This window comes from Salmo trutta, chromosome 21 (genome assembly GCF_901001165.1).
Source record: "Salmo trutta chromosome 21, fSalTru1.1, whole genome shotgun sequence".
In the NCBI taxonomy this organism is placed as follows: Eukaryota; Metazoa; Chordata; class Actinopteri; order Salmoniformes; family Salmonidae; genus Salmo; species Salmo trutta.
The window spans coordinates 50,450,435-50,466,304 of record NC_042977.1 but is presented as its reverse complement, the minus strand read 5'-3'; positions in this window follow the sequence as shown (position 1 = coordinate 50,466,304).

Sequence of the window (15,870 nt, the reverse complement as noted above, 5' to 3'; positions counted from 1 at the left end):
GCATGTGATGTCTGCTCCCCAATCCTTTCCCCCCTCTCTCTCTCTCTCTCTCTCTCTCTCTCTCTCTCTCTCTCTCTCTCTCTCTCTCTCTCTCTCTCTCTCTCTCTCTCTCTCTCTCAACGAGAGGACAGGGGGAATCAGAGCAGTGTAGTGTTCATCGTGATTGATCCTGGTACTATAACTGTATTGATCCTATAGTTAGTTATTGGTCTCTGGAATGTGAGGTGAACTTCTCAGGGTCAGAGATGTTTTATCTCACTACTTCTCATCGGAGGAAAACAATAATATCCACATATATCTGTTATTACCACATAAACCAGTTGAACATGATTGTTTAATGACTACCTCATCTCTGTACCCCCACACACATACAATTATCTGTAAGGTCCCTCAGTCGAGCAGTGAATTTCATAACACAGATTGAACCACAAAGACCAGGGAGGTTTTCCAATGCCTCACAAAGAAAGGCACCTATTTTTCTTTTTTTATATTCCCCTTTTTTCTCCCCAATTTCGTGGTATCCAATTGGTAGTTACAGTCTTGTCTCGTCGCTGCAACTCCCGTACGGACTCAGGAGAGGCGAAGGTCGAGAGCCGTGCGTCCTCCGAAACACAACGCAACCAAGCCGCACTGCTTCTTGACACAACGCCCCACTTAACCCGGAAGCCAGCTGCACCAATGTGTCGGAGGAAACACCGTACACCTGGCGACCGTGTCAGCGTGCATTGCGCCCGGCCCGCCACAGGAGTCGCTAGAGCGCGATGGGACAAGGACATCCCTGCCAGCCCAACCCCTCCCCTAACCCGGTGTCACGGCTTCCGCCGAAGTCGGTTCCTCTCCTTGTTCGGGCGGCGTTCGGCGGTCGACGTCACCGGTCTTCTAGCCATCGCCGATCCACCTTCCATTTTCCATTTGTTTTGTATTGTTTTCACACACACCTTGTTTACATTTCCCTCATTACTTGTCGTGTATTTAACCCTCTGTTCCCCCCATGTCTGTGTGTGAAATTGTTTATTGTCGAGGTTGGCACGCTTCCGGCTGGTTTGCGCCGGGTTTTGTTTTTATTACCCTGTGCTTTGTGGCAGCCGGTACTTTGTACTTGGGTTTTGTCCTTTGTGTTGCCTCACTTGTTCTTTGGACATTTGTTTTTGTGACGCGGTTGCGTTCCGTCCATATGATTGCCTCAGTAAACTTCTTCTTTGTCCACTCATCTCTGCTCTCCTGCGCCTGACTTCCGTGCACCAGCTACACCCACCCCTTGACACCCGGATTACGCTGGGCCAATTGTGCGCCGCCCCATGGGTCTCCCGGGTGCGGGGCGGCTGCGACAGAGCCTGAACTCAAACCCAGAATCTCTAGTGTCACAGCTAGCTTGTCTTAGACCACCGCGCCACCTATTGGTAGTTACAGGGTTTAATGGCTGTGACCGTGCTTCTACACCTGCATTGCTTGCTGTTTGGGGTTTTAGGCTGGGTTTCTGTACAGCACTTTGAGATATCAGCTGATGTAAGAAGGGCTTTAGAAATACATTTGATTTGATTTTGATAGGAGAGAACTGAGGATGGATCAACAACATTGTAGTTACTCCACAATACTAACCTAAATGACAGAGTGAAAAGAAGGAAGCCTGTACAGAATAAAAATATTCCAAAACATGTATCCTGTTTGCAATAAGGTACTAAAGTAAAATGTAAAAAAAAACGTGGTAAAGAAATTCACTTTTTGTCCTGAATACTGTTGTCTTAGAAACACTGAGTGGTCACGTGACCTTGGATACAATACACCACATCCCTCTTGTCAAGATATGCCTTTTTCCTTATAAGATAAAACAATAACAATTACAATAACAATTCTCTATAAATCCTGGTTACCTTTTTGCATAGTGAACTCTGCATTTCAATAACACATTTCTACTTCCTCAATCAGCCTCTGAGGAGCTTTTACTTTTCTACCTGACCGTCTCATTACAACAGGCTGCCCTGGTGGGTCTGGGCTTCTCTACTGGTGGGTCTGGGCTTCTCTACTGGTGGGTCTGGGCTTCTCTACCTGACCGTCTCATTACAACAGGCTGCCCTGGTGGGTCTGGGCTTCTCTACTGGTGGGTCTGGGCTTCTCTACTGGTGGGTCTGGGCTTCTCTACTGGTGGGTCTGGGCTTCTCTACCTGACCGTCTCATTACAACCGGCTGCCCTGGTGGGTCTGGGCTTCTCTACCTGACCGTCTCATTACAACAGCCTGCCCTGATGGGTCTGGGCTTCTCTACTGGTGGGTCTGGGCTTCTCTACCTGACCGTCTCATTACAACAGCCTGCCCTGGTGGGTCTGGGCTTCTCTACCTGACCGTCTCATTACAACAGCCTGCCCTGATGGGTCTGGGCTTCTCTACTGGTGGGTCTGGGCTTCTCTACCTGACCGTCTCATTACAACAGCCTGCCCTGATGGGTCTGGGCTTGTAATGATGGGTCTGACCTGTAATGTTACTCTCTTGCCTGTCCGTTTTGCTCACACTCAGGTACATGGAACACTCAGGTACATGGAACACTCAGGTACATGTAACACTCAGGTACATGGAACACTGTCTCCTATTTCTCCGGTATTTTATTTTATTTAACCTTTATTTATACAGGTCTCATTGAGATAACATCTCTTTTCCAAGAGAGACCCGGTATGTGTCATTACATCATGTGACCTGGTTGCCACTGATTTCGTGTTTAACCATCATGTATTTCCCCCCTGTCATTTGAAGTGAGTGCACTGAGCACCTTGGACCCTTCGTCACAGTACCTTTTCTGTTCACTCTTTCCTCTCCTTTTTGATAAGAATCACCTTGTCATCCTTCTCTGTTTCTAGGACGACTGGCAACCTAGTTTTTTTGTTGTTGAGTTTCCTGTTGAACGACAGCTCTGCAGGAGACAGACCGTGTTTTGACGGAGTAGCCGTGTAGTTACAGATCTGTCTTTGAGACGAGACCTATCTTTATGCAGAAGTTTCACTGTTTCGACGCCGTTTTCGACTAACCCGTTAATGACTGTGGGCACAGTGGGCTGGATGTGACATGTTTGAACCTGTACAATTTAGCAAAAAAAAATCACTGAAAGCTGAACAGCTATACTGAGAGGCGTTGTCCGTACGGACTACCTCTGAGACCCCATGACGAGCAAAGAATGACTTTGTGTGAGTTATCACCTGACTAGCAGTAGTGTCCTTCAGCAAAGCTCTCTGGGTAATGAGAGTAATAGTCCATCAATAGAACATAGAGAGGAGAAAAGAGATGTTCTCTTCTCCGCCCTCAAGAGAACAGAGATCTATTCCTACTTTACCCCATGGTCTCAACACCTATTTTCCCTCAAACTGTATTGTGTCTTTGCTTTGTTTTGACCTGTATTTCTGTCATGTTTCACAGGCTCTGACTGTCTGCTTAATATAGCATCATTCATCTTGGGCCAGAACCAAACTGCTTCAGCAACGTCGTTTGGACTTTTCCATCCCGGGATGACCCTCGTGTATTTTGATCAACATGTTTTTCTTTAACACACTTGGTATCATAATTCTTGAACCCCCTTAAACAGAATTCCATCAGGTACAGATAGCTCATCCCTGTATTAACCGTAAGGGTGTAGTATAGCTTGTAGAGACCACCCACATGTTATGGCTTGAATCACCTTGTACAGACCACCCACGTGTTATGGCCTGAATCACCTTGTAGAGACCACCCACGTGTTATGGCCTGAATCACCTTGTAGAGACCACCCAGGTGTTATGGCCTGAATCACCTTCTACAGACCACCCACATGTTATGGCTTGAATCACCTTGTAGAGACCACCCACGTGTTATGGCCTGAATCATCTTGTAGAGACCACCCAGGTGTTATGGCCTGAATCACCTTGTAGAGACCACCCACATGTTATGGCTTGAATCACCTTGTAGAGACCACCCACGTGTTATGGCTTGAATCACCTTGTAGAGACCACCCACATGTTATGGCTTGAATCACCTTGTAGAGACCACCCACGTGTTATGGCCTGAATCACCTTGTACAGACCACCCATGTGTTATGGCTTGAATCACCTTGTAGAGACCACCCACGTGTTATGGCCTGATTCACCTTGTAGAGACCACCCACATGTTATGGCTTGAATCACCTTGTAGAGACCACCCACGTGTTATGGCCTGAATCACCTTGTAGAGACCACCCACGTTATGGCTTGAATCACCTTGTACAGACCACCCATGTGTTATGGCTTGAATCACCTTGTAGAGACCACCCACGTGTTATGGCCTGATTCACCTTGTAGAGACCACCCACGTGTTATGGCCTGATTCACCTTGTAGAGACCACCCACGTGTTATGGCCTGATTCACCTTGTAGAGACCACCCACGTGTTATGGCTTGAATCACCTTTTGCAAACACTCATCTTTTTGCAGTAGCAGGTGAAATAACTGTCCACGTTTCATCTGAGACTGGGCAACTCTTTCTGATAAGGTTTCCATGTATGGTGTCGTTCTGTTCGTATATCTCTGGTTTGGTTCTGAGCTGTCTAAAGCTCTGGACAATGTGTCTGCCACTAACAACTCTTTCCCTGATCTGTACTCGAGTTGCAAGTCATATTTCTGTAGTTTTAGAAACAGCCTCTGTAGGTGGTGTATATGTTAGACCCTTCTTTACTATAGTAACCAAAGGTTTATGATCTGTTTCACCACATAAACACACAGATTTTATCACATGTTCTTGATGGCTGTCACTTTGCTCTGATCTATCTGAACACTTTCACTTGTTAGCTGTTCACCCAAGAAGGTTATTTTGTGTCTTTTCTGAATTCCCATTTGTCTTCTTCGTCTTTTTTTTACAGTCGCCGTCAGTTGGAGGGTGAAACGCTGCTTGAACCGCTTCCGTTGGTCTCCAACGTTGCTTTTAGCTGCTCCATGTCGTTAGCCAGCTAGCGCTGCAAAATGACAAAGTTACATAAACTGCATGCTCCGTTAGCTCCAGCGCGGTTGTTTTTACCTCAGTCTCGTTAGCCCTATGGCTAGTTAGCTAACATTCGCTAGTTGACGTAAAGCCTCTTGGCGCTGTTCAGCATTTTCAACCAATAACTTGATGGGTGAGTCGAAGGAGAATTCAGTCACTGATAATAAGTACCAATGTTGTATCTTCTCGTCTAAGAAATACAAAAGAAAACAACTGTTCTTTGAAACATAAATCCTTCTTTATTCAAGTTAACCCCGAAGCCGTACATGTATCAAGCATCGAGCCTGAGATCTCTCATTTCCCCACTCCTCTGCGCGGGCTGCACGTCCCCTAAGTGGTCACGTGGCCTCCGATACAATAATACCACATCTACAAAGCACTGTGTACCACTCTTCATATTTTCAAGCATGGTGATGGCTGTATCATGTTATGGGTATGCTTGTCATTGGCAAGGACTAGGGAGCTTTTTAGGATAAAAAAATAAATAAACAACCAACAGATACTAGGAGACAAACTCACCTTTCAGCAGGATAATAACCTACAACACAGGGCCAGCGATACACTGGAGATGTTCACCAAGACGACAGTGATTGTTCCTGAGCGGCCGAGTTACAATCGCAATCAGTCGATATAATGGAGAACTATCATCAGAAATCAAGCGATATGAATCAGACAGTGGGACGCCGCCTGACCCACTAGCTGGCCCAGAAGGTTTAAATCAACGTTTCATATCGTGGTGTAGATGTACTGTATTGACAATGACACAATAACGCCAGATCACATTTCCTGCATGGCCGAAAACCAGACCTCCCTTGTCCGCCATAGGAAGCAAAATGGTAATTAATAAATAAAAAAGCAAGCATTGTATTTGCAGCTCCTAAACGAATAAAAACATTTAAAACATCGTTTTAAACATCACCTCTCAACGACCTCCGGCAACTCGTGGCCTAGCTGGCTAGCTTTACTGATATTGTCACAAGCGTCGTAGTGATTAGACCAAGGCGCAGCGTGGATAGTGCTCATTCTTCATTTATTTTATGAGAACACTTTAACAGCAAAATAACAACGACCAACAGTTCCGTCAGGTAAAACAACTAAACGGAAAACAACCACCCACAAAACCCAAAGGAAAACAGGCTGCCTAAATATGGCTTCCAATCAGAGACAACGAAAGACACCTGCCTCTGATTGGAAACCATACTCAGCCAGACATGGAAAACGAAACATAGAAATAGAAAACTAGAACAAATTCCCCTAGAAACAAAAAAACCCAAAACACACAAAACAACCCGGCTGCCACGCCCTGACCATTCTACTATGGCAAATGACCCTTTTCACTGGTCAGGACGTGACAGATATTGCTAGCCCTTTGTCGCATTGCTAGCCCGCGGGTGCATTGCTAGCCCGCGGGTGCATTGCTAGCCCTTTGTCGCATTGGAAGGATGGCCACGCGAGGCTAGTGTTGGACATATTGGAAGGATGGCCACGCGAGGCTAGTGTTGGACATATTGGAGGGATGGCCACGCGAGGCTAGTGTTGAACATATTGTAAGGATGGCCATGCAAGGCTAGTGTTGGACATATTGGAGGGATGGCCACGCGAGGCTAGTGTTGGACATATTGGAAGGATGGCCACGCGAGGCTAGTGTTGGACATATTGGAAGGATGGCCACGCGAGGCTAGTGTTGAACATATTGGAAGGATGGCCACGCGAGGCTAGTGTTGAACATATTGGAAGGATGGCCACGCGAGGCTAGTGTTCAACATATTGGAAGGATGGCCCCGCGAGGCTAGTGTTGGACATATTGGAAGGATGGCCCAGCGAGGCTAGTGTTGGACATATTGGAGGGATGGCCCCGCGAGGCTAGTGTTGGACGTATTGGAGGGATGGCCCCGCGAGGCTAGTGTTGGACGTATTGGAAGGATGGCCCCGCGAGGCTAGTGTTGGACGTATTGGAAGGATGGCCCCGCGAGGCTAGTGTTGGACGTATTGGAAGGATGGCCACGCGAGGCTAGTCTTGAACATATCACCTAACCACATACTCGTGATGTTCCTGCCTGATTACGTTGAAGACGTTGTATTGCATCAACCAATAGTTGTGCGCCACGTCATCGACTGTCGGTTATTACATGGCTATATCATATGATGTGCTTAGCTGATATGTTAAACACCTTTCCAAGCTTTGTGAGATCTGGTCTGCAATGTAGTCAGGAAGGAATGGCACCCATATCATATAGCGGCATATCAATCTCATGCCCGACTGCATGGAAATGACATGCTATGCAACTATTGGTTGATGCAATGCATTATTTGCAATTTGGTCAGGGAACATGACCCTCAACTATCTGAATCAGGTACAGCGAAAGTATTCAGACCCCTTGACTTTTTCCACATGTTACGTTACAGCCTTATTCTAAAATGGATTCAATTGTTGTTTTTTTTCCTCATCAATCTACAAACAATACCCCATAATGACATCACAATACCCCATAATGACATCACAATACCCCATAATGACATCACAATAACCCATAATGACATCACAATAACCCATAATGACAAAGCGAAAACAGGTTTTTAGAAATGTTTGCAATTTAAAAAAATTTTATGTCACATTTACATAAGTATTCAGACCCTTTACTCAGTACTTTGTTGAAGCACCTTTAGCAGCGATTACAGCCTCGAGTCTTCTTGGATATGACGCTACAAGCTTGGCACACCTGTGTTTGGGGAGTTTCTCCCATTCTTCTCTGCAGATCCTCTCAAGCTCTGTCAGGTTGGATGGGGACCTCATGGCTTGGTTTTTGCTCTGTTTAGATGAAACAGGTGAACATGGCAGAGTTCCATATATGGCTGTGACTGCCAAGAAGGTGGTCATTGAAGTAGAGGGTATGCCAGTTGGGATAGAGTTGAAAAAGGCCTCCCACTACGGCATGGACCAACTATCTTCCATTTTCAGAGGCAGGCATTGGCATCAAGTTCACAGTAAATAAGATGCAATGCTCTCTACAATGTTATTAGTGCAGAATTGTAATGTCTTGGTCATTGAGATGACAGTACAGTACAGGCAGTGATTTGACCCATTACTTTAGAACAGGGCCTGGGAAAAGGCCCGGCCCGGGGGGGGGGGGGGCGTATGTTGGCCCGCGACCTGATTCAATACGGCCCGCGGAATCATGCTCAGATAACATAAAGAATTTGCGATAATAAAGTTTTGAAAAATGTATTTGTTATTCATATTAAAAGCCCAATGAATACTCGCTTGTGGGACATTTATTTTGAAAGCACGTATAAATAACAACTGAACGAGGACTGATAGGCTGACACACACACACATCACAGTTACAAATAGTAGCTAGCTAGAACAAAAATTAAATGTAGGGTGTTTTTTTGGCCTTTTTGCACTTTAGATGTACAGCCTTGTCCAAGCCTTCAAGGGAACATTACACTTCCTGACCCACCAAGGTGAAGCCAACAATCTCACCCACCTTCCAACACTACTAGTCTGTTCCCTATCAGATGAGAACAATCTCACCCACCTTCCAACACTACTAGTCTGTTCCCTATCAGATGAGAACAATCTCACCCACCTTCCAACACTAGTCTGTTCCCTATCAGATGAGAACAATCTCACCCACCTTCCAACACTACTAGTCTGTTCCCTATCAGATGAGAACAATCTCACCCACCTTCCAACACTACTAGTCTGTTCCCTATCAGATGAGAACAATCTCACCCACCTTCCAACACTACTAGTCTGTTCCCTATCAGATGAGAACAATCTCACCCACCTTCCAACACTACTAGTCTGTTCCCTATCAGATGAGAACAATCTCACCCACCTTCCGACACTACTAGTCTGTTCCCTATCAGATGAGAACAATCTCACCCACCTTCCGACACTACTAGTCTGTTCCCTATCAGATGAGAACAATCTCACCCACCTTCCGACACTACTAGTCTGTTCCCTATCAGATGAGAACAATCTCACCCACCTTCCGACACTACTAGTCTGTTCCCTATCAGATGAGAACAATCTCACCCACCTTCCAACACTACTAGTCTGTTCCCTATCAGATGAGAACAATCTCACCCACCTTCCAACACTACTAGTCTGTTCCCTATCAGATGAGAACAATCTCACCCACCTTCCAACACTACTAGTCTGTTCCCTATCAGATGAGAACAATCTCACCCACCTTCCAACACTACTAGTCTGTTCCCTATCAGATGAGAACAATCTCACCCACCTTCCAACACTACTAGTCTGTTCCCTATCAGATGAGAACAATCTCACCCACCTTCCAACACTACTAGTCTGTTCCCTATCAGATGAGAACAATCTCACCCACCTTCCAACACTACTAGTCTGTTCCCTATCAGATGAGAACAATCTCACCCACCTTCCAACACTACTAGTCTGTTCCCTATCAGATGACAACAATCTCACCCACCTTCCAACACTACTAGTCTGTTCCCTATCAGATGAGAACAATCTCACCCACCTTCCAACACTACTAGTCTGTTCCCTATCAGATGAGAACAATCTCACCCACCTTCCAACACTACTAGTCTGTTCCCTATCAGATGAGAACAATCTCACCCACCTTCCAACACTACTAGTCTGTTCCCTATCAGATGAGAACAATCTCACCCACCTTCCGACACTACTAGTCTGTTCCCTATCAGATGAGAACAATCTCACCCACCTTCCAACACTACTAGTCTGTTCCCTATCAGATGAGAACAATCTCACCCACCTTCCAACACTACTAGTCTGTTCCCTATCAGATGAGAACAATCTCACCCACCTTCCACCACTACTAGTCTGTTCCCTATCAGATGAGAACAATCTCACCCACCTTCCAACACTACTAGTCTGTTCCCTATCAGATGAGAACAATCTCACCCACCTTCAAACACTACTAGTCTGTTCCCTATCAGATGAGAACAATCTCACCCACCTTCCAACACTACTAGTCTGTTCCCTATCAGATGAGAACAATCTCACCCACCTTCCAACACTACTCGTCTGTTCCCTATCAGATGAGAACAATCTCACCCACCTTCCAACACTACTCGTCTGTTCCCTATCAGATGAGAACAATCTCACCCACCTTCCAACACTACTAGTCTGTTCCCTATCAGATGAGAACAATCTCACCCACCTTCCCACACGACTAGTCTGTTCCCTATCAGATGAGAACAATCTCACCCACCTTCCAACACTACTAGTCTGTTCCCTATCAGATGAGAACAATCTCACCCACCTTCCAACACTACTAGTCTGTTCCCTATCAGATGAGAACAATCTCACCCACCTCCCAACACTACTAGTCTGTTCCCTATCAGATGAGAACAATCTCACCCACCTTCCAACACTACTAGTCTGTTCCCTATCAGATGAGAACAATCTCACCCACCTTCCAACACTACTAGTCTGTTCCCTATCAGATGAGAACAATCTCACCCACCTTCCTACACTACTAGTCTGTTCCCTATCAGATGAGAACAATCTCACCCACCTTCCAACACTACTAGTCTGTTCCCTATCAGATGAGAACAATCTCACCCACCTTCCGACACTACTAGTCTGTTCCCTATCAGATGAGAACAATCTCACCCACCTTCCGACACTACTAGTCTGTTCCCTATCAGATGAGAACAATCTCACCCACCTTCCAACACTACTAGTCTGTTCCCTATCAGATGAGAACAATCTCACCCACCTTCCAACACTACTAGTCTGTTCCCTATCAGATGAGAACAATCTCACCCACCTTCCAACACTACTAGTCTGTTCCTATCAGATGACCAGCGGGGAGAAGTACACATCGCTGCTGCTTTGAACGGTGAGTTTTGTTGTCGTTTTGAAGATTTCAAAGTGTTGTAAAATGACATGCTGTTTGTTTCCTCTCCTTTCACCTTCAATGTGGATAACCCTCCCACTGACCTGCAACCTGAGTTCACCTTCAATGTGGATAACACTCCCACTGTCCTGCAACCTGAGTTCACCTTCAATGTGGATAACCCTCCCACTGTCCTGCAACCTGAGTTCACCTTCAATGTGGATAACACTCCCACTGTCCTGCAACCTGAGTTCACCTTCAATGTGGATAACCCTCCCACTGTCCTGCAACCTGAGTTCACCTTCAATGTGGATAACACTCCCACTGTCCTGCAACCTGAGTTCACCTTCAATGTGGATAACCCTCCCACTGTCCTGCAACCTGAGTTCACCTTCAATGTGGATAACCCTTCCACTGTCCTGCAACCTGAGTTCACCTTCAATGTGGATAACGCTCCGACTGACCTGCAACCTGAGTTCACCTTCAATGTGGATAACGCTCCGACTGACCTGCAACCTGAGTTCACCTTCAGTCTGATGCAGTGATTGGAGAACTATTCAAAACAATGTCACTGACGAGGTTCTATGCATGTCTCGATGAATAAAACTTTTCTAAGATTAGGAGTCATGTTCAGAAGATGTTTGTACTGTTTGGGTGAATCTATGTGAAAAGACATTTTCAGTGATGAAATATAACAAGTCAAAGCACAGATCATCTCTTACTGACTCTCACCTCTCAGCAATCCTGCGCATAGCGACGTCAGAAACTATATCTGACTTCTCTGCTGTAGACAATGCCCATCAGAGGCTTCACTCCTCACACTGATTGAGTAGTTTAAATGTAATGTTGAGCTCTCTCTCTTTCTTGTGTTTTTGTGCATACCCGTTAACAAGAGTTCTGTCCGTGGTGCTGAATGCACAGTGTACTTTCCCCCCGTGTAGTTCATTGCATGTTTAATAATGAAAATACCGACCAAAAGGAGAACATGGATGTGGTTTATTTCTGTGCATGTTAAAAAAGTAAAATAAGTAGCATATTTGGATGTGATTTACAGTAGATATATCTGTCAACAGTCATACACTTCATGTATAATCCTGTAATATGATTCTGGCCCGGGATGGCAAAAAATATATTCTAATGTGGCCCTCCATGGGAAATAATTTCCCAGGCCTGCTCTAGACAATCAGGACATTCCCTTTGAACAGATACCCATTGTGGTCACAGCTCTCACTAAAGTGCAACGGCGGGCTTTGCTATATATGGCCATCCACCACTAGTTATGGTCTTTTTCTGTGGCAATGTGTCTGCTGATTATGAAAAGATGGAGCAAATTTTTTATTTTAGAATATCTGTTTGCAGCTGGGGGTGCTGCTGGGCCTAAAGCTCGAGATGGGCCTGGAGATGGAGTTGGGCCTGGAGATGGAGATGGAGGTGGGAGTGGAGATGGAGGTGGGAGTGGAGATGGAGGTGGGAGTGGAGATGGAGATGGGAGTGGAGATGGAGATGGAGGTGGGAGTGGAGATGGAGATGGGAGTGGAGATGGAGCTGGGAGTGGAGATGGAGCTGGGAGTGGAGATGGAGATGGGCCTGGAGATGGAGATGGGCCTGGAGATGGAGATGGGCCTGGAGATGGAGATGGGAGTGGAGATGGAGCTGGGAGTGGAGGTGGAGATGGGCCTGGAGGTGGAGATGGGCCTGGAGATGGAGATGGACCTGGAGATGGAGATGGGCCTGGAGATGGAGATGGGCCTGGAGATGGGCCTGGAGATGGAGATGGGAGTGGAGATGGAGATGGGCCTGGAGGTGGAGATGGGCCTGGAGGTGGAGATGGGCCTGGAGGTGGAGATGGGCCTGGAGATGGAGATGGGCCTGGAGATGGGCCTGGAGATGGAGATGGGCCTGGAGATGGAGATGGGCCTGGAGATGGAGCTGAGGCTGGAGGTTGGGCTGAGGCTGGAGGTTGGGCTGAGGCTGGAGCTGAGGCTGGAGGTTGGGCTGAGTCTGGAGGTTGGGCTGAGGCTGGAGCTGAGGCTGGAGATTGGGCTGAGTCTGGAGGTTGGGCTGAGGCTGGAGATTGGGCTGGAGGTTGGGCTGAGGCTGGAGATTGGGCTGAGGCTGGACTGAGGCTGGAGGTTGGGCTGAGGCTGGAGATTGGGCTGAGGCTGGAGATTGGGCTGAGGCTGGACTGAGGCTGGAGGTTGGGCTGAGGCTGGAGCTGAGGCTGGAGGTTGGGCTGAGGCTGGACTGAGGCTGGAGGTTGGGCTGAGGCTAGGCTGAGTCTGGAGATTGGGCTGAGTCTGGGCTGAGACTAGAGGCTGGACTGAGGCTGGAGGTTGGGCTGAGACTGGAGGTGGGCTGAGGCTGGAGGTTGGGCTGAGGCTGGAGGTTGGGCTGAGGCTAGGCTGAGTCTGGAGATTGGGCTGAGGCTGGGCTGAGGCTGGAGGCTGGACTGAGACTGGAGGTTGGGCTGAGGCTGGAGGTTGGGCTGAGGCTGGAGGTTGGGCTGAGGCTGGAGATTGGGCTGAGGCTGGAGATTGGGCTGAGGCTGGATTGAGGCTGGAGGTTGGGCTGAGGCTGGAAGGTTGGGCTGAGGCTGGAGTTTGGGCTGAGACTGGACCTGTGTCTAATTGGAAATACTACATGTATGTACAAAACATCAAGGACATCAGCTATTTCCATGACACAGACTGACCAGGTGAATCCAGGTGAAAGCTATGATCCCTTATTGATGTCACTTGTTAAATCCACTTCAATCAGTGTAGATGAAGGGGAGGAGACAGGTTAAAGAACGACTTCAAAGCCTGGAAACAATTGAGACATGGATTGTGTACGTGTGCCATTCAGAGGGATGACTGGGCAAGACTAATTATGGAAGTGCCTTTGAACAGGGTAGTAGGAGGCAGGTGCGCTGGTTTGTGTCAAGAACTGCAACGCTGCTGGGTTTTTCACACTCAACAGTTTCCTGTGTGTATCCAGAATGGTCCACCACCCAAAGGACATCCAGCCAACTTGACACAACTGTGGGAAGCATTGGAGTCAACATGGGCCAGCATCCCTGTGTAACGCTTTCAACACCTTGTAGAACCAAATCAAATTGTATTTGTCACATGCGCGGAATACAATAACCTTACTGTGAAATGCTTACTGACCTTAACCAACAACGCAGTTGTAAGAAAATAGAGTTAAGAAAATATTTACTAAATAAACTAAAGTTAAAAAATTAACACAAAATAACAATAACGAGGCTATATACAGGGGGTACCGGTACCGAGTCAATGGAAGGGGGTACAGGTTCATGCCCCAGCGACTTGAGGCTGTTCTGAGAGCCAACTCAATATTAGGAAGGTGTTCCTAATGTTTGGAATACTCAGTGTATAGTTTGTCCCTATAGAACTCACAGACGAACAGACAGACAGACGAACAGACAGACAGACAGACAGACAGACAGACAGACAGACAGACAGACATTCCTCAAACACTTTCATCTTTTGAATCACTGTCCTCTATATCTGTGGTGACCAAGCCATCACCAGCCAACATTGAAAATGCTTGTTGGAGCTTTAAATATGTTCTGCATTTTATCTGGGAGCAGCACAGAGAACCCCAGGTGAAATTGTGTTGGCTCGGCCTCACACTGCCCAAAAGAAGCAACGGCCTCTTCAAAAAGCCCCAGCTCTCTCTGGCATACAAAAAGCCATTTTGTAGGTCTGCATATATAAGGTGCCTCTCCTCCGCTGCCCTAAGGCACATGTTATTGCAGCATCACTGCACGCTGCTTTGCAGACTGTCCCCCAAGCTGTTGGACACCTGGGACCAGACTGTCCCCCAAGCTGTTGGACACCTGGGACCAGACTGTCCCCCCAAGCTGTTGAACACCTGGGACCAGACTGTCCCCCAAGCTGTTGGACACCTGGGACCAGACTGTCCCCCCCCAAGCTGTTGGACATCTGGGACCAGACTGTCCCCCCCCAAGCTGTTGGACACCTGGGAGTAGACTGTCCCCCCAAGCTGTTGGACACCTGGGACCAGACTGTCCCCCAAGCTGTTGGACACCTGGGACCAGACTGTCCCCCAAGCTGTTGGACACCTGGGACCAGACTGTCCCCCAAGCTGTTGGACACCTGGGACCAGACTGGATGTTCTTGTTGGAGAACATCAGTACTCCAGTCTTGGGGGGGGGGGGGGAATCTTAATGAAAATCTTGAAGTTTGTGTGACGCCCCTCCCACTCTGTCTGACGTATTCTCTCTCTTTGCTCTTGTTTCCTTATTAGGATGCCGATGGGCGGAGTTGGGAGGGTCATCAGCTACATGGGAAACACCTGGGCCCGGGTGTGTCCCAGGATAAATAGACCTGGGCCCGGGTGTGTCCCAGGATAAATAGACCTGGGCCCGGGTGTGTCCCGGGATAAATAGACCTGGGCCCGGGTGTGTCCCGGGATAAATAGACCTGGGCCCGGGTGTGTCCCGGGATAAATAGACCTGGGCCCGGGTGTGTCCCGGGATAAATAGACCTGGGCCCGGGTGTGTCCCAGGATAAATAGACCTGGGCCCGGGTGTGTCCCAGGATAAATAGACCTGGGCCCGGGTGTGTCCCAGGATAAATAGACCTGGGCCCGGTTGTGTCCCAGGATAAATAGACCTGGGCCCGGGTGTGTCCCGGGATAAATAGACCTGGGCCCGGGTGTGTCCCGGGATAAATAGACCTGGGCCCGGGTGTGTCCCGGATAAATAGACCTGGGCCCGGGTGTGTCCCGGGATAAATAGACCTGGGCCCGGGTGTGTCCCGGGATAAATAGACCTGGGCCTGGGTGTGTCCCAGGATAAATAGACCTGGGCCCGGGTGTGTCCCAGGATAAATAGACCTGGGCCCGGGTATGTCCCAGGATAAATAGACCTGGGCCCGGGTATTTCCCAGGATAAATAGACCTGGGCCCGGTGTGTCCCAGGATAAATAGACCTGGGCCCGGGTGTGTCCCGGGATAAATAGACCTGGGCCCGGGTGTGTCCCGGGATAAATAGACCTGGGCCCGGGTGTGTCCCGGGATAAATAG